Consider the following 18161-nt stretch of genomic DNA (forward strand, 5'->3'; position numbering starts at 1 on the left):
TGATCTTGCATTAGAAGACAATTTCTTAGATACAACACCAAAGGCATAAGCAACAAAAGGAAAAAGCAGATACAGCAGACTTCACCAACATCAAAAACTTTTGTGCCTCAAAGGATACTGCCAAGAAAATGAAAAGATAAAAGGAGGGGGGTGCCTGGGAGGCTCAGCCAGATAAGCCTCTGCTTTGGGCTCAGGTCATGATCCTGGGGTCCTGGGATCGAGCCCCGTGTAGGGCTCCCTGCTCAATGGGGAATCTGCTTCTCCCTCTTCCTCTGTCCCTTTCTGACCCTGGCTCCACTTGTGCTCTCTCTCTCTCACTTGCACTTGCTCTCTCTCTCTCTCAAGTAAATGAATAAATGCTTAAAAAAAGACTAAAGTATGGGAGTAAATATTTGTGAATCATAAATCTGAATTTCTCCAAAGGAGATATATAAATGACTGACAGGCATATGAAAAGATGCTCAACATCCTTAGTCATTGGGCAAATGGCAACAAGTGCATTTCGGATGGCTACAAGAAATACCAGGGATAGGGATCCCTGGGTGGCGCAGCGGTTTGGCGCCTGCCTTTGGCCCAGGGCACGATCCTGGAGACCCGGGATTGAATCCCACGTCGGGCTCCCGGTGCATGGAGCCTGCTTCTCCCTCTGCCTGTGTCTCTGCCTCTCTCTCTTTCTCTCTCTGTGACTATCATAAATAAATAAAAAATTAAAAAAAAAAGAAATACCAGGGATAATTACAAGTGCTTCAAGGATATATAAAGTTTATCAACTAGAAACTTATATGGCAAAACAAATTCCCTTTAGTTTTATTTTTTTAAAGATTTTATTTATTTGGGTAGGGGGAGAAAGCTTGAGTGGGTGGGAGGGGCAGTTCAAACAAATACACAAACTAGTAAAACTAACAAAAAAGTTCAGCAAGGTGGTTGCATTTAAGATCAAAATGCCAAAAATAAATTGCATTGCCACCCCTCCCCCAAATGCCATCTTTCTCTTTCTTTGGCCCAACTGCCAGAGGGTACACTAAATACACTTGGGCACCAGGAAAAAACGAACAAAACAAATACAAAAATCAGAGAATTACAAACATTTAAAGATGCTTCAGGGACATTGAGAAACTGGAATCCTGGGACATTGCTTCTGGGAAGGTAAAATGGCACAACTATTCTGCAACAGTCTGGCAGGTCTTCCAAATGTTAAACATGTAATATATGACTCAGCAACTCCCCTCCTAGGTATGTGCCCCAGAGAAAGAAAAACATGTGTCCATACAAAGAGTTGTACGTGCATTTACAGGAGCATTATTATTTTTTTAAGATTTTATTTATTTATTCATGAGAGACACAGAGAGAGGCAGAGACACAGGCAGAGGGAGAAGCAGGCTCCATGCAGGGAGCCCGATACAGGACTCGACCCAGGGACTCCAGGGTCACACCCTTGAGCAGAAGGCAGGCTCTAAACCACTGAGCCACCCAGGGATCCTACAGCATTATTCATAATAGCCTAAAGTGGAAGCAACCTAAAGCCTTGCTGGTTGATGACATCAATTGATCAACAAAATGTGGTAAATCCATGTGATGGAATGTCATTTGGCAATAAAAGGGAATGAGTTTCTAACACCTGCCGTAACATGGATGAACCACCCTGACAACATTTTTTTTTTAACTTAACCAGCCCAGATTCCTCATGCTGTTTTTTTTTTTAATGCGTTTTATTTATTTATGATAGTCACAGAAAGATCGAGAGAGAGAGAGAGAGAGAGAGAGAGAGAGGCAGAGACACAGGCAGGGGGAGAAGCAGTCTCCATGCACCGGGAGCCCGACGTGGGATTCGATCCCGGGTCTCCAGGATCGCGCCCTGGGCCAAAGGCAGGCGCCAAACCACTGCGCCACCCAGGGATCCCCCCTGACAACATTTTGCTAAAAGAAGCCAACCACATGAGGCCAAGCACTACATGATTCCATTTATATGAAACAGGCAAAGCTCTAGAGACAGAGTTACTGGATATTTTTTTGGCATAATGAAAATGTTCTAAAGTTAGACTGTGGTGGGGGGTACCTGGGTGGCTCAGTCAGTTAAGCATCTGCCTTCAGCTCAGGTCATGATCCTGGGGTTCTGGGATCAAGTCTCATGCCGGGCTTCCTGCTCAAGGGGAGCCTGCTTCTCCCTCTCCTATTGCCTGCTGCTCCCTCTCCTATTGCTCCCCTGCTTGTGCTTGCTTGCTCCTCTCTCCGTCAAATAAATAAATAAAATCTTTATTTTTTTAATTATTTATTTATTTATTTATGATAGGCACACAGTGAGAGAGAGAGAGAGAGAGAGAGGCAGAGACACAGGCAGAGGGAGAAGCAGGCTCCATGCACCGGGAGCCCGACGTGGGATTCGATCCCAGGTCTCCAGGATTGCGCCCTGGGCCAAAGGCAGGCGCCAAACCGCTGCACCACCCAGGGATCCCTAAAATCTTCAAAAAAGAGTTAGATTGTGGTGTGGCCATACTAAAATCCAGTGAACAGTACACTTGAAATGGTTCAATTATACGGTATGTGCGTATAATTCTGTCTCAAAATGGTTTTTAAAAATCACCAAGGTTGGGCAGCCCCGGTGGCTCAGCTGTTTGGCACGGCCTTCTGTCCAAGATGTGATCCTGGAGACCCGGGATCGGGTCCCATGTCGGGCTCCCTGCATGGAGCCTGCTTCTCCCTCTGCCTCTCTCTCTCTCTCTTTCTCTCTCTCTCTGTCTCTCATGAATAAATAAATAAAATCTTAAAAAAAAAAAAAATCACCAAGGTTGGGCAGCCCAGGTGGCTCAGCGGTAGTGCCGCCTTCAGCCCAGGGTGTGATTCTGGAGACCGGGTATCGAGTCCCACGTCAGGCTCCCCAAATGGAGCCTGCTTCTCCCTCTGCCTGTGTCTGTGCCTCTCTCTCTGTGTGTGTCTCTCATGAATAAATAAATAAAAATCTTAAAAAAAAAATCACCAAGGGCAGCTCTGGTGGCTCAGCGGTTTAGCGCCGCCTTAAGCCCAGGGCATGATCCTGGAGACCCTGGATCAAGTCCCACATCAGGCTCCCTGCATGAAGCCTGCTTCTCCCTCTGCCTGTGTCTCTGCCTCTCTCTCTGTGTGTCTCTCATGAATAAATAAATAAAATTAAAAAAAAAATCACCAAGATTTAGGGGTGCCTGGCTGGCTCAGTGAGTGGGGCATGCGACTCTTTTGATTTCTGGGTCGTAAGTTTGAGCTCCACGCTGTGTATAGAGATGACTTAAAAAATGGGACGCCTGGGTGGCTCAGCGGTTTAGGGCCTGCCTTCGGCCCAGGGTGTGATCCTGGAGTCCCTGGGTTGAGTCCTGTATTGGGCTCCCTGCATGGAGCCTGCTTCTCCCTCTGCCTGTGTCTCTGCCTCTCTCTCTCTCTCTCTCTCTCTGTGTTTCTCATGAATAAATAAATAAAATCTTTAAAAAGAAAAAAGAATAATAAATAAATAAACTTAAAAAAATAAAAATAAAGTAAAATAAAATAAAAATCGCCACTTTTTTTTTTTTAAGGCAGTACCCTTGTGGTGGCCACAATAATGTGTCTCTCTGAGTGGCAGGAGCCTGATTGAGGAGACAGTTGTGCTGAGAAATCCATCCCAGGTCTTTAACACTAAGGCAGTGATTCAATGAGATTCCCTGGCTCCTCTAGCCAGTGTATGAAAGACAGGGCACTCCCAAGGACTCCCATTGGTTTTGCTGAAATTTTCTGAGAATTGCACTGCAGTCTGAGACTTTTCCTTCCAGCCTTCCTTCCTTCCCTCTCTTCTCCAAGGGGGTCAGAACACAGAAAAAGAGGTGAGGGTTTGGGGGCCCTGGGGAGGATGGGGCTGTCAAAGAGACTCAGTAAGCAAATGCAACATGTGACCCTTAACTGGATCCTGGATTGGTGACAAGAACAGGGAAAGTTCCCAAAAGACATTTGTGGCACAGCTGGAGAAATCGGTACATGAGATGGCATGATTGAATCACTGGCCAATTTCCTTGGGGGTGATAATGAGGGGTGTTTATGTGGGGGGATGCCATTCTTCGGAGGCACATGAAGTATTTAGGAGTGAAGGGTCAGGATGTCTGCAACTTGCTTTCAAAAGATTCAGCAGGGATCCCTGGGTGGCGCAGCGGTTTGGCGCCTGCCTTTGGCCCAGGGCACGATCCTGGAGACCCGGGATCGAATCCCACGTCGGGCTCCCGGTGCATGGAGCCTGCTTCTCCCTCTGCTTATGTCTCTGCCTCTCTCTCTCTCACTGTGTGGCTATCATAAATAAATAAAATTAAATTAAAAAATTAAAAAAAAAGATTCAGCAAAGACATTCACATACAAGGGCAGGGCAGAGAGAGGCGTTGGCAAATGTGGTGCAACGTGAGGGAGAGCTGAATCTGGGTGCTAGGCAGACATGTGGCCACTGCACAGTTCTTTCACCTCTTCTGTAGGTCCGACTTTGTCAAAACAGTAAGCTGAGAGGCAAAGGAGGCTACCAGATGCACTGGGACTGTGATTCGAAAAAAACCGGTTCTAAATGGTGGCTCCTCTGTGGGGCAAGCACTCAAGAAAAACCCACTAAGGCGCTTATTCCTTATCAATCTCTTAGGAAAGTCTGGAAAGTTTGGTAACTGATTGAGCGAGCAGGGTTACAGGAGAGGGAAGAACGAGCTGAACTGGACCTCTCTGACCTGAGGATGTGGATGGATCTCTCCATCTCTGAGCCAGAGATGGAGAGATCAAGAGATAAATATAGAGAGAATGCACACCCTAGGGGTAGCGTGTGGAGAAACCCCACCTCTGCCCTGGCGGGAGTGAGAGAGAAAGAGGCTGCTTGGTTTTGAACTAGCCACCCCAGGATCCCCAGGTAATGGTGTCCCCAGCCTCCCTGGGACTCTGCCCCCATCCCCTGGAAGCTTGACTACTTAGGACTTGTTAGTTTTCTTTTTTTTTTTTTAAGATTTTTTTTTTTAAGTTTTAATTTATTTATTCATGAGAGACACAGAGAGAGAGAGAGAGAGGAGAGAGAGGCTGAGACATAGGCAGAGGGAGAAGCAGGCTCCTTGTGGGGAACCCGACACGAGACTCGATCCTGCGACGCCAGGATCAGGCCCTGGGCCAAAGGCAGGCGCCAAACCATAGAGCCACCCAGGCATCCCTTGTTTCTTTTTTTGTTTTTAAGATTTTATTTATTTATTCATGAGACACAGAGAGAGAGAGGCAGAGACCCAGGCAGAGGAAGAAGCAGGCTCCCCGGTGTGTGTGTGGGGGGCTGATACGGGACTTGATCCCAGGACCCTGGGATAACGACCTGAGCCAAAAGCAGATGCTCAACCACTGAGCCACCCTGGTGCCCCAATCATTTTTTTTAAAGATTTTATTTATTAATTTATGCAAGGGAGAGCATGTGCACACTCGATAGTGGGGGGAGGCGCTGCGGGAGAGGGACAAGCAGACTCCCCTCTGAGCGCAGAACCCAAAGGCAGGGCTTGATCTCAGGACCCTGAGATCATGACCTGACCCAAAATCAAGAGTTGGACGCTAAACGGACTGAGCCACCCAGGTGCCCCCACAGTAATCTTATGGATAGGAAGCAGGCCTGAGTGAGGCTGGCTATAACTGGTGGAGGAGCAGCCACCCATGTGTGCCAGGAGAGGGGGGCGCTGGGTTTCCTGTGGCTTCGACAATGTTCATGTTCATCTGTGTTCAGACGTGATTACAGAGTGTTTTCTCCATGTGTGGATTTGTTATGGTCACAGTGTGGCCTTGTCAGATAATGATGTTCTGTGCAGTTGTTCATGTTCAACACAACACAAGTCCTATCTGTAGGTGCCAGGTCAGCTCCTGGATTCCCAAGGCTGCTTTTCTCTTCCTAAATCTTTGTGCTAGGAATAGAATCCAAAGTCTTTATCATGTACTAGAAGGCGCTGTTAAATCAGATGTGAGGCCACCTGTCCCAGGTCCTGTCCTGCCACTGTCCCTTTTCATTGCTATTCCCCAGCCACACTTGCCAGTTCTGTCTACCTATTAGTTGTATCTTTATATCCACTCTTCTTCTAGAGCAGCATCAGCAAACTTTTTCTGTACGGGGCCAGAGTAAATACTCTGGGCTTTGCAAGATATAGTTTCTGTCACAGCTCCTCTGATGGTTTGTCTCCCTAAATTTGGGGGCAACTGTTTGCCCCTTGACTTCACTTCTCAAATGGATCGAAGAAGAGGTGTTGATTTTTTGGTTTGTTCAGTGTTCTGCTTGTGAAGTAGAAGGATGACTTCCAAGCTCCTTGCTCACGGGACTGGAAACCAAATGTCCAATGTAACTTTACCTGTTCACATAATTTCATAACTATCACTATAATGCTCCAATTTCATTATAGGAGAAATAAGGAAAATAATTTCTAACACAATAGTTAGGCTTGCCCACTCTAGAAGATTCCATGAAGTAGATAGTTGCTTGCACCTGCTTAGAAGAAGTAAGTTTAGGGGCACCTGGGTGGCTCAGTCGATTAAGAATCTGCCTTTGGCTCAGGTTATGATCCCTGGGTCCTGGGAATTTATTTGCCCTGAGTCGGGCTCCCTGCTGAGCAGGGAGCCTGCTTCTCCCTCTCCCTCTGCCCCTCCCCCTGCTTATGTTCTTTCTCTCTGTCAAATAAATAAATAAAAAGTCTTAAATAAAGACAGATAGAAAGAAAGAAAGAAAGAAAGAAAGAAAGAAAGAAAGAAAGAAAGAAAGAAAGAAAGAAAGAAAAGCTCAGCCTGACCAGGGCAGCTACCCAGCTAATCCTTCCTAAACCCCAACCCAGCTGAGCCTCTTCCCCCAGGGTGTTCCAAAGCATTTCAGAGCACTGGCCATCAGCCATCTGTCCAAAGGTGGGGGCACTTCCTCCTTACATTCTTCAATCACCTCTCCAGAGTATCTTCTTGGGCCAAGCCCTGGCCTAGGGTTGAGATTACAATAGGGACCAAGCCTGACAGGGCCCTACCACACCAGTCAGTCCCTGAGGGGGCAGAGGGAAGAAGAGATATCCCCAAGCAATCTCTCCTTCATTCATCCAGCAAATATTCCCTGACAAGTACAAAGGCATGTGTTGGTTTGAACTGTGCCCTCCAATAGTGTATGTTGAAGTCCTGACCCCTAGTACCTATGAATGGAAATAGGATTTTTGTAGAGGTAATCAATGTAGGGTGAGGTCATGCTGGAATAGAATGGATTTTAATCCAATATGACTGGTGTCCTTAGAAGGGAGAAGAGGGGCAGCCCCGATGGCTCAGCAGTTTAGCGCTGCCTTCAGCCCAGGGCCTGATACTGGAGACTCAGGATCGAGTCCTGTGTTGGGCTCCCTGCATGGAGCCTGCTTCTCCTTCTGCCTGTGTCTCTGCCTCTCTCTCTATGTCTCTCATGCATAAATAAATAAAATCTTAAAAAAAAAAAAGAAGAAGAAGAAGGGAGAAGAGTCACAGACACACAGGCAAAAGTCCACGTGAAGACAGAGGTGGAGTTTAGGGTAGGATCTACAAGCCATGGAACCCCATGGCTGGTTGGAAACACTACAAACTAAGAGGAAAGCATGGGACATATTCACCTCTATAACCTTCAGAGAAAGCATGACCCTGCTGACATCTTGCTTTTGGACATTGAGTCATTGGAACTGTGATGAAAAACTTTCTGTTGTGTAAAACCATCCAGCTTGGGGTACTTTGTCCCAGCAGCTCCTGGAAATTAATGCAGTGGGACACTAGAAGGCGCTCTTGGCACCTGCCCAGGTACCTGGCAGTTTGGGAGGGCTCTTGGAGGATGTGGCATCGAGCTGAGTCCCAAAGCAGGAAAGGTGTGCCTGGCGGAGGGGACGGTGCAAAGACCCAGGAGTGGAAGAGAACTGCGAGATGCCAGGAGCTGAGGAGTCAGTCTGGCCAGAGTTTACTCTCTAATTTCTCAGAAATGAGTCACTTCCCAGGGGAACCCCTGCAGGAAGTACTCCCTCGTTGCTATAGCTAAGAACCAGAGCTTTGAGCAACAAAGGGGAACATGATTATTATCCATGGAGGGACATTCCATGTGTGTCACATGGGGGAAGGTGTCAGTGTGCTCCAGCCTCACTCGGCCAGGGGACATGAAGCCCATGGCCAGGTCTGAGTCCAGCGCTGGTCACAGTAGGTACCTACTGTATGCCTGTTGCATATTCTAGGGGGGGCCAACTGTCCTGTCTGCCCAAGAGTGAGGGGTGTCTCAGGACTGGGACCATCCTGGACAAATGGGGATGATTGGTCCCCTTGGATTGGCCGAATGCAGGGATGGCTGCCTCTGTTCGGAGTTTGGTATCCTGTGCTCGCTTCGGCAGCACATATACTAAAAATTGGAGTTTGGTATCCTGCTGACTCCTCCAGATGGACTCTCACCTGCCCCCTCCTGACCAAAATCTACACACGTCCAGCAGGCTGATCCTCTTTCCGACACCCTCACCCACATCATTCCATGTCTATGAATTCTGTCCTTTCTCCTAAAGTGACTGTACGTTCTCTGCCTTAAATTATACTTTTAGGGATCCCTGGGTGGCGCAGCGGTTTGGTGCCTGCCTTTGGCCCAGGGCGCGATCCCGGAGACCCGGGATTGAATCCCACATCAGGCTCCCGGTGCATGGAGCCTGCTTCTCCCTCTGCCTGTGTCTCTGCCTCTGTCTCTCTGTGACTACCATAAATAAATAAAAATTAAAAAAAAATTATACTTTTATCATCTCACTGGATCACAGTGGTGGGAATAATAATAATGAAATCAGCAATCAGCTCTAATCTCCTGAGGGCTTACTTTGTACCAGGCACTGTGCTAAGGACCATATGTCATCGGTCCCTTTAAACAGCCCTGGTAAGCAGGCGCTTTCTTACCTCCATTAACAGGCAAAGACACTGGTAATAATGATAAAATAACAACTAACACTCATATTGAGCTCCTGCAGGTTGAAAGAGGGTCTGTATCACCCAGTGCCCAGCACGGGCAGAAGGTCACACTCGAGAGGGGAAAGATCCAGCTCGTGGCCTCCCCTCTCCTCTGCTACAACCTCAGCTCTTCCCCCTCTCTGGGCACTGCCTGCTCTGGGAAAAGGTTGGTTCCTTGGGGTAAGGTGGCCTGGGCACCCCCCTGGCTCCACAGAGACCCCACACTGGTGAGGATGTACTTAACCAGTCCCACTGCCTCGGAGTTAGAGCTGGAAACCAGGAGCTGGCTCTCATGGCAGGAAACTTCCCAGGTGGTGGTTGGGGGGGGGGGCGGTGTCTGTGCCTGGGGCGAGTCTTGGGGTATGGGAATGAGCATCACACTGCCACCTGTGGGGCATGTCTGCTCTACTGCTGCCAAACTCTGTGCCTGCCCAGAACTGGGCCCTGAATAACCCCCCGGGGAGAGGATTATATCAGACTTTGGTATCACTCAGATCTTGGCTGTGTGAGCCAAGGCACCTTGGCTCATTCACCTCTCTAAGTACCAGTTTCCCTATGGATAAAATAAATAAAAATAAGATAATTCAGGGGCTCCTGGCTGGCTCAATCAGAAGGGTGTGTAACTCTTGATCTTGGGGTTGTGAGTTTGAGTCCCATATGGAATGTAGAGATTACTTAAATAAATAAAAAAAACTATTAAAAAACCCCTGATGATTCTTGGAAAATACATTCCTTAATGCCTGACACATAAAAGGTGCCCAGTAGGGGCACTTGGGTGGCTCAGTCGTTGAGTGTCTACCTTTGGCTCAGGTCATGATCCTGGGATGAGTCCTGTGTTGGGCTTCCCGTAGGGAGCCTGCTTCTCCCTCTGCCTCTATCTCTGCCTCTCTCTCTGTGCCTCTCATGAATAAATAAATATTTTTAAATAAAGATTTTATTTATTTATTCATGAGAGAGACACACATAGAGAGGCAGAGACACAGGCAGGGGGAGAAGCAGGCTCCATGCAGGGAGCCTGATGTGGGACTCGATCCAGGGTCTCCAGGATCACACTCTGGGCCAAAGGCAGGTGCCAAACCGCTGAGCCACCCGGGCTGCCCTAAAGTATTTTTTTAAAAAAGGTGCCCAGTTATGATAGATGTTCATAACAGAGTAGGCACTCTTTGAATCACTATAATATGACACGTAGGGGCTAGATGTGTGTGGATTCACTCCCGTTTGCTGGCAGGGCTGACTTCTCTATGAGGCCTCCTCAGTTGCCATGGTTGATTCTGAGGACCCACAATTCTTTGAGGAGCCCATAAAATATTTTAATTGTAACTTATTTTAAAATAAGAAAAAAAGGGCACCTGGGTGGCTCAGTGGTTGAATGTCTGCCTTTGGCTCGGATCATGATCCTGGAGTCCTGGAATCTAGTCCTGCATGGGGCTCCCTGACAGGAGTCTGCTTTTCCCTCTGCCTATATTTCTACCTCTTTCCATGTGTCTCTCACGGATAAATAAATAAAATATTTTTTTTAAATTTAAAAATAAATAAGGGGATCCCTGGGTGGCTCAGCGGTTTAGCGCCTGTCTTTGGCCCAGGGCGCGATCCTGGAGTCCTGGGATCGAATCCCACATCGGGCTCCCGGTGCATGGAGCCTGCTTCTCCCTCCTCCTGTGTCTCTGCCTCTCTCTCTCTCTCTCTCTCTCTCTCTCTCTCATGAATAAATAAATAAATAAATCTTTAAAAAAAATAAAATAAAATAAGAAAAAAAGGGGAGGAATGTAATAATGATGAATGTATAATAATGAATCCAGCCTGGATGATAATCATTCTTTATACCACATAGTTGTAAAATATAATTTCTACTGGGGTGCCTGTGTGGCTCAGTCAGTTAGGTATCTGACTTGATTCCAGCTCAGGTCATGATCTCAGGGTCATGAGATCCAGCCCTGTGTTGGGCTCTGCATTGAACATGGAGCCTGCTTAAGATTCTCTCTGTCTCCCTCTGACCGCCCCCCCAAATATATATAACTTTGACTTTTTTAATGGAGAAAGGAATTCATAAAAATCATAATGTGGCCTTGAACATAGGTAAATTGTCTGTGGTTATGACTTCATGTATAAATATGAGCAGTTGCATTGAGTATGCACACATCTCTGTATCTGTGAGCATGCGGGTGTAGTGGGAGCAGTTTCCATAAATCTGAAGCAGAGGAAGAAGCTACTGGGAGGTCTGAGCCAAGGGCAGGAAGGGCAGGGGGCCCTGTGGGTTGCTGTCACCCAGAAACACCAGCAGGTGCCAAGGTGGTGCCCTCAAGGAGGGGGCTTGGGGGCTTGTTGTTCTGGAAGCTGCCAGCAGGGAGCGCGCCAAACCAGCTCTGTCTAGACTTTCGGCTAGCTGGCCCTGGGACTCCACACTTTTGGGCAGAGGGCAACCTTTATGCCTCAAGGAGGGACTGTGGCTTCACTTCACAGAGGAGGCCCACAGCAGGGAGTGTGATGGTCTGAGCCTACGGTGAGGTAGGACTGCTGGCCTTCCAGTCTAGAGTCCTCCCACGGCCTGGGCTGACCCAGGGACCTCCACAGACACTTCATTCACAGGCACCTGAGGGCTCTGCAGGCCACCTTTCCCAAGCCATACCCACCTACGACTCGCCATGCATCACCCCTCAACTTCTAGGACACAGGTCCTTCCTGGCCAACTGTCCTATAGCCCCAAGATCTGTCCTAAGTGTAATGAGAGTGGACTTTTAATTACTTCACACTTTCTCTGTGCCAGGCAGCCTGCCAGCACTATATAGATTCCATCACTTTAAAACCTACGAGAAAGGCTCCATCAAGAGTCTAAGTCACACATGTGAAGCCACAGTTAGCAAGCAGCAGAGCTGGAATTTAAACTCAGGACTCTGACTTCTCAGAGCCCGTATTCACTGCCACTGTGGGACAAGGGGGGGGCTCCAAGCAGTGACATGGTGGCCCCTTGGGTCAGATTTCCAGAAAGAAGCACAGATAGATGGATACTCAATGGGAAATAAGGGATTTTGGTCTAGTCACTCACATATTATGGATAGAGATACTGATGACTAGGGAGGAGAGACGATCAGCTCAGATTCCCCTAGGACATGGTCATCTGAGTCACAGTCCTGGCATGTTTCTCATGTGAGTAGGCTGGCTCTTCCAATAGACATTATGTACCAGGCAGAGAGTAAGCTGCTCCATAAACTTTTGTTGAGAGAATGAATGTCTATCACTCTCACCAGACAGTGAGCTCAGTCAGAATGAGGACTTGCCTCTGTTCATCTTTTTATCATTACCACTTGGCTCAGTGCCTGCCACAAAGTAGATGCCTATCTTTCATTGCTTCAGCAAATATTTATTGAACTTCTATTACACGCTATGCCCTATGCTAGCTACCAGGTATGTAATGGTGAATAGGATACCTTCCTTTTCTTCAAGGAGTACACAATCTAATGAAGGAGACAAGTAATGAGGCCATTTGAATTTAGTATGAGCCTCAATATATAAACAGTTCTTATAAATCAATAATGAAAGACCAGCATCTCAATAGAAAAAAAAAAGTGGGCAAGAGATACAAATTCACAAAACAGAAAGTAGTCAATAAACTTGAAAAGATGCTGAATCTTACTCATAATTAATAAAATGCAAACTAAAATGAAATACTATGCTCTGCCTCTTAGATAGGTTGAGAATAAGAAAATTGAGACTCACTAAATTGATACCACCATGCACTAACAGGTCATAATCCACAATCTGGGAAACACCAAGTTAGAGTGTTCATTGGTATAAGTTGTAGGGGGCAACTTCACAATAACAACATACATTACTCTTTGACTCAATATTTCCTCTCTAGGAATTTATCTTACAGGAACATTCACACATATACACAAAGAAGTATACATCTGGATGATCAATGCAGCATTGTGTGTGAGACAGAAAAACCTGGAGACAATCCAGTGTTCATCATTTGGGGGCTGGTCCAATATACTGTGAGTTATCCATACAGTGGGAAATGGTGCAGCCACTAAAGGGAGTAAGATTAAGATTGCCCTTAGCATTGTAACATGGAAAGATGTATAGATTACATGAAAAAGGCAGGTTGATATCAAAGCTTACTACAAAGCTGCAGCAAGCAAAATAGTGTGGTACTGGCATAGACACACAGACCGCTTGAACAGAATACAGAGCTTAGAAATAAACCCAAACAACTATGATCAATTGATTTTTTTTTAAAGATTTAATTTATTTATTCATGAGAAACACAGAGAGACAGAGAGAGGCAGAGACACAGGCAGAGGGAGAAGCAGGCTCCATGCAGGGAGCCCGACACGGGACTCGATCCCAGGTCCCCAGGATCACACCCCAAGGTGCAGCCGGCGTTAAACCACTGCACCACCGGGGCTGCCCTCAATTGATTTTTTTTAAGTCTTTTTTTCTTTTTTTTAAGTAATCTCCACATCTAACATGTGGTTTGAACTCATGACCCTGAGTCAAGAGTTGCATGCTCCTCTGACTGAGCCAGCCAGTTGCCCCTGGGCAACTGATTTTTGACAAACATGTCAAAATGACTTAATTCCAACAAATGTGCTGGACAGCTGGGTAGTCATATACAAAAGAATGGAGTGGGACCTCTAGTTCACCCAATCCACAAAAATTGACTCGAAATGAATCAATGACCTTGATCAACATTCTTGATCATTTCCTTTGATGCATGAATTTTAATTTTTACTAAGTCCAAACATAGAATAACCTTACAACCTGGCAATTCCACTCCTAGGTATACAATGAAAAGAAATGAAAATGCACATGCACACAGAAACTTGCACATAGAGATGCCTGGGTGGCTCTGTGGTTGGGTGTCTGCCTTCGGCTCAGGGCATGATCCCGGGGTCCTGGGATTGAGTCCCACATTGGGCTCCCTGCAAGGAGCCTGCTTCTCCCTCTGCCTTTGTCTCTGCCTTCTCTCTGTGTCTCTCATGAATAAATAAATGAATAATAATAAAAAAAGGAATAAGGGACGTACCAACCCACTCTGCAACTCGGCTGTGCTTTGAAAACATTACACTGAGTGACAGAAGCCAGACATAGGAGGTCATGTAGTATATGGTTCCTTTCATATGATATATCCATAATAGGCAAATCCTTACAGTCAGAAGGTTAGTAGTTACCAGGAGATGGGAGGGAGAAATGAGGACTGATTATTTAATGGGGAAGGGTGTTTTTCTGAGATAATGAGAAAGTTCTGAAACTAGAGGTGGAAGTTGTACCATGTCGTGAACGCCCTAAATGCCACTGACTTGTGCTCTTTGGAATAGTTGACTGTATGTTATGTAAATTTCATCTCAATTTGTAAAATGTACAGTAATAAAAAAACAGCTGGTTGAAGAACAATATAACCCTAGTGGCCTTTTTTAAATTACAGAGAGACAAATAGGTATGTGACGGTGTGTGCATATATCCATACACATTCAGACAGTCTTCTTTCCTTATTATCGTGAGGAGCTGTAAAAAATAACCATGTAAGCCAAAATCATTCAAAGAGAACTTAATAATTAGTGGAAAAAATTATGATTGTTCTGTGACCTTGGGAAGTTGCTGTGAGAACATTAAAAACTCTCTAATGGTTTGTTTTAAATGTACAGAGAAATTAAAAAATAGTTAAACTGGAACGTCTGGGTGGCTCAGTGGTTGAGTGTCTGCCTTTGGTTCAGGGCATGATGCCTCAGTCCTGGGATCGAGTTCCACATCGGGCTCCCCGCAGAGAGCCTGCTTCTCCCTCTGCCTCTGTCTCTGCCTCTCTCTCTAGGTCTCTTATGAATAAATAAAATCTTAAAAAAAAAGAAAAATAGTAAAACTAAAAGCAATACATTTAATATTTACTGAATTACTAATGTAATATAAGTACAAAATAGTAAGAATTATGTGTTTTCTTTCTTTTTAAAAATATGTCAATGAGGGGTGCCTAAGTGGCTTAATCAGCTAAATGTCTGACTTTTTTTTTTCATATTTTATTTATTTATTTATTCATGAAAGACACAGAGAGAGAGGCAGAGACATAGGCAGAGGGAGAAGCAGGCTCCCCACGGGGAGCCTGATGTGGGACTTGATACCAGAACCCCAGGATCATGACCTGAGCCAAAGGCACACACTCAAACACTGAGCCACCCAAGTGTCCCTAAATGTCCGACTCTTGATTTTGGCTCAGGTTCTGATCTCAGGGCTGTGGGGGCTGTTCTGCATTTAGTGGGGGGAGTCTCCTTGAAATTCTTCCTCCCTTTGCCTTTGCCCCTTCCCCTACTTGTGCATACAGGTGTGTGCTCTCGCAAATAAATAAATATATAAATATTTAAAATTATATATATCAATGGGGTGCCTAGCTGGTTCAGTCGGTAGAATGTGCGACTTGATCTTGGGGTCATGCATTTGAGCCTCACATTGGGCACAGAGCCTACTTTAAAAAAATATCAGGGATGATCTTTGGGGTAGATACCCAAAGGAAATGAAATCACTATTTCAAAGAGATATCTGTACTCCCCTGTTCATTGCAGCATGATTCACAATAGTCAAGATACGGAAACATCTTATAGGTTCATTGATGGAAGGATGACTAAAGAAAACATGGTCTGCCTACGTATACAATGGAATGTTATTCAGCCTTAAAAAAAAAAAAAAAAAAGGAAAGCCTGCCATTTGCTACACCATGAATGAATCTGGAGGGTGTAATGCCAGTTGAAATAAGCCAGACAAAGGTTGTGTGGCGTCATTTATATGTGGGATTTTTAAAAATAGTTATTTATTTATTTTATTATTTTTAAAAGATTTTATTTATTCATTCATGACAGACAGAGAGAGAGGCAGAGACACAGGCAGAGGGAGAAGCAGGCTCCACGCAGGGAGCCTGACATGGGACTCGATCCCTGGTCTCCAGGATCACACCCCGGGCTGAAGGCAGTGCTAAACCGCTGAGCCACTGGGGTTGCCCGTATTGCAGAATTTAAATTTGCTAGGAGAGTAGACCTTAAACTTCTCTCTCTCTCTCTCTCTCTCTCATACACACACACACACACACACACACACACACACACACACAGCTCTCTAAGGTGATGGATGTTAATTGATAGTGAGAGTCATTTCACAATGTCTACACATATCAAATCATCATGCTGTGCACTTAAAAAAAACCTTTTTTTACAGAAGGAGGGAGAGGGGGTGGGAGGAGCAAAGGGTGAGAGAATCTTAAGCAGGCTCCAGGCCCAGTGTAGAGATCTGAAGTGGGGCTTGATCTAATGACACTGAGATCATGAGCTGAGCCGAAATCAAGAGTTGGACACTTAAGCAACCGAGCCACTCAGGCACCCCCTCATTACGTTGTACACTTTGAATGTATGACAATTTTATTTGTCAATTATAATTCAATAAACCTGGGGGTAAATTATCCAGAGGAGCGTGACCAGTGCTTGGTTTCTAGTAGCATAACAGGATATAGAACAAGCATCTGTTCTCAGCATTCATGAGTTAACCAGCTCCTGAGTTTACATCAACTTCAAATATTTCATGCCTTGTACTTTCAAGGTTGTGAAGTAGATCTGGGTGTTCCTTTGATGTGATGTTTTTGCTGGCATCCCTTCCTCTGGGACGCCTTCATCCTTTTGGTCAGAAAGGCGTGCATTCTGTGTGTTGGTCAATCTACCTTCACTAAATTTCTCTGGTTGCATATCTAAAGTTTCTGGAACAGCAAACAACTGGGCTGTCAACTTTCCCACAGCCAACTCTTTGTTTCATCATTCCACTTAGGTTCAATGCAAACTTCCCATTCAGCCTTATCGCTTTGCATGTCTTTGCAGCACTTTCGTCTTTGTTGACCAATTCCCTCTCCTGGTTATCCATTTTTGTAGCCTGCCGCATGGGCTTATCACTGGGAGGCAGGAGGCAACACAACTCCAAGCTTTGGTATCTGTGTGTCAACTGAATAGCATGCACGGTGACCAATCACTGACAGGCTTTGAAAGAAGTGATGATTAGTCACCGACCACAAAGTACATCTGTTATTTCCACAGGGATTTGTGGACTACAGAGTAGCAAAGTTCGTACTTTATGAAATTACTCATAGTTAATAGAATATCACAACTGAAATTAGGACAGTGTTGTTGAGGCTAGTGTTATTTAACTGAACCTTGGTGCCTGAAACTCGTTCTGCTGTGCAAAGGACTGCTTGATTATGTATATGTTTGTACATAAGGCTGTCTCCAAGGACACTGCTAAGTTATTAATAGTGGTTTCCTTTGGGATTGGGTTGGAGTCTTATAAACTTCAATACTTTTTTTTGGGGGGGGGGGCTGTGAGGCTTTAGGATCAAACAGGCTTAGACTGAAGCCATTTACTAGCTGTATAGTTTTTAGCATATTATTAAAGCTTTTTTTTTATTAAAGCTTTTTTAAAAAAAGATTTTATTTTATTTAATAAAAGAGAGCAAGAAAAAGAAAGCATGAGCTAGGGGAGAGGCAGAGGGAGAGGGGCAAACAGACTGGGATCATGACCCCAGACGAAGGCAGACACTTAATGGACTGAGCCACCCAGGCACCCCAAATTATTAAAGCTTTCTGAGAACCATTTCTGAATCGGAATAATGATAGCAGCCACCTCATAGAGTTGTCGTGAGAAGTCAATGAGATGACACATGAAAATCACTTAGTGTGGTGCCCAGAAAGAGTCTGTGTTTCACAAATATCATCACTGTTATTGTTATTCCTCCAATATTAGCCAGAGTACTGCAGTGTGGGCACTGTGGGTGCTGTGGCAGCTCTCGGAAGCCAGGCCGCCTGGAGGGAGAGTGGATAGGCACCAGATGACCTTGAGGACACCTTCCAGGGTAGCTCCCCAGGCATCTAAGGTCTCAGGCTTCCATACTGCCAGGCCAGGGGCCAGCTGCCAGTGATTAGTGCCCTCCCCAAAAACACACGCCTCCATTAGCCTCCGCAGCTACTGGGCCACCTTCTTGGCCAGCAGGTGAATGACCTCTAGGGAAATGCCTCAGTGACAAGCCCCTGGCAGGCTGATGTCAGCTACACCTCCCATTGGACTAACCTTGCCAAGCAGCTTTTAGAGTTGGCCTGAATGTACATTTTGCAGCTTCCACACATTCTCTCCTCTTCCGAACATACAAATCACTTACTTTTGTTTTTTATTTTTTTTAGAGATAGGGAGAGAAGGGTGGGGGGGGG

At 45.7% G+C, this 18161-nt stretch overlaps 1 protein-coding gene across 14 annotated transcripts in view; it reads right to left on the reverse strand.

Annotated features, from left to right (window-relative positions):
* Window positions 1-18161, reverse strand: part of KYAT1 (kynurenine aminotransferase 1) — a 36642-nt gene that overhangs the window by 13913 nt on the left and 4568 nt on the right. The window lies entirely within an intron of this gene.

Source organism: Canis lupus, chromosome 16 (assembly GCF_048164855.1).
Source record: "Canis lupus baileyi chromosome 16, mCanLup2.hap1, whole genome shotgun sequence".
In the NCBI taxonomy this organism is placed as follows: domain Eukaryota; kingdom Metazoa; phylum Chordata; class Mammalia; order Carnivora; family Canidae; genus Canis; species Canis lupus.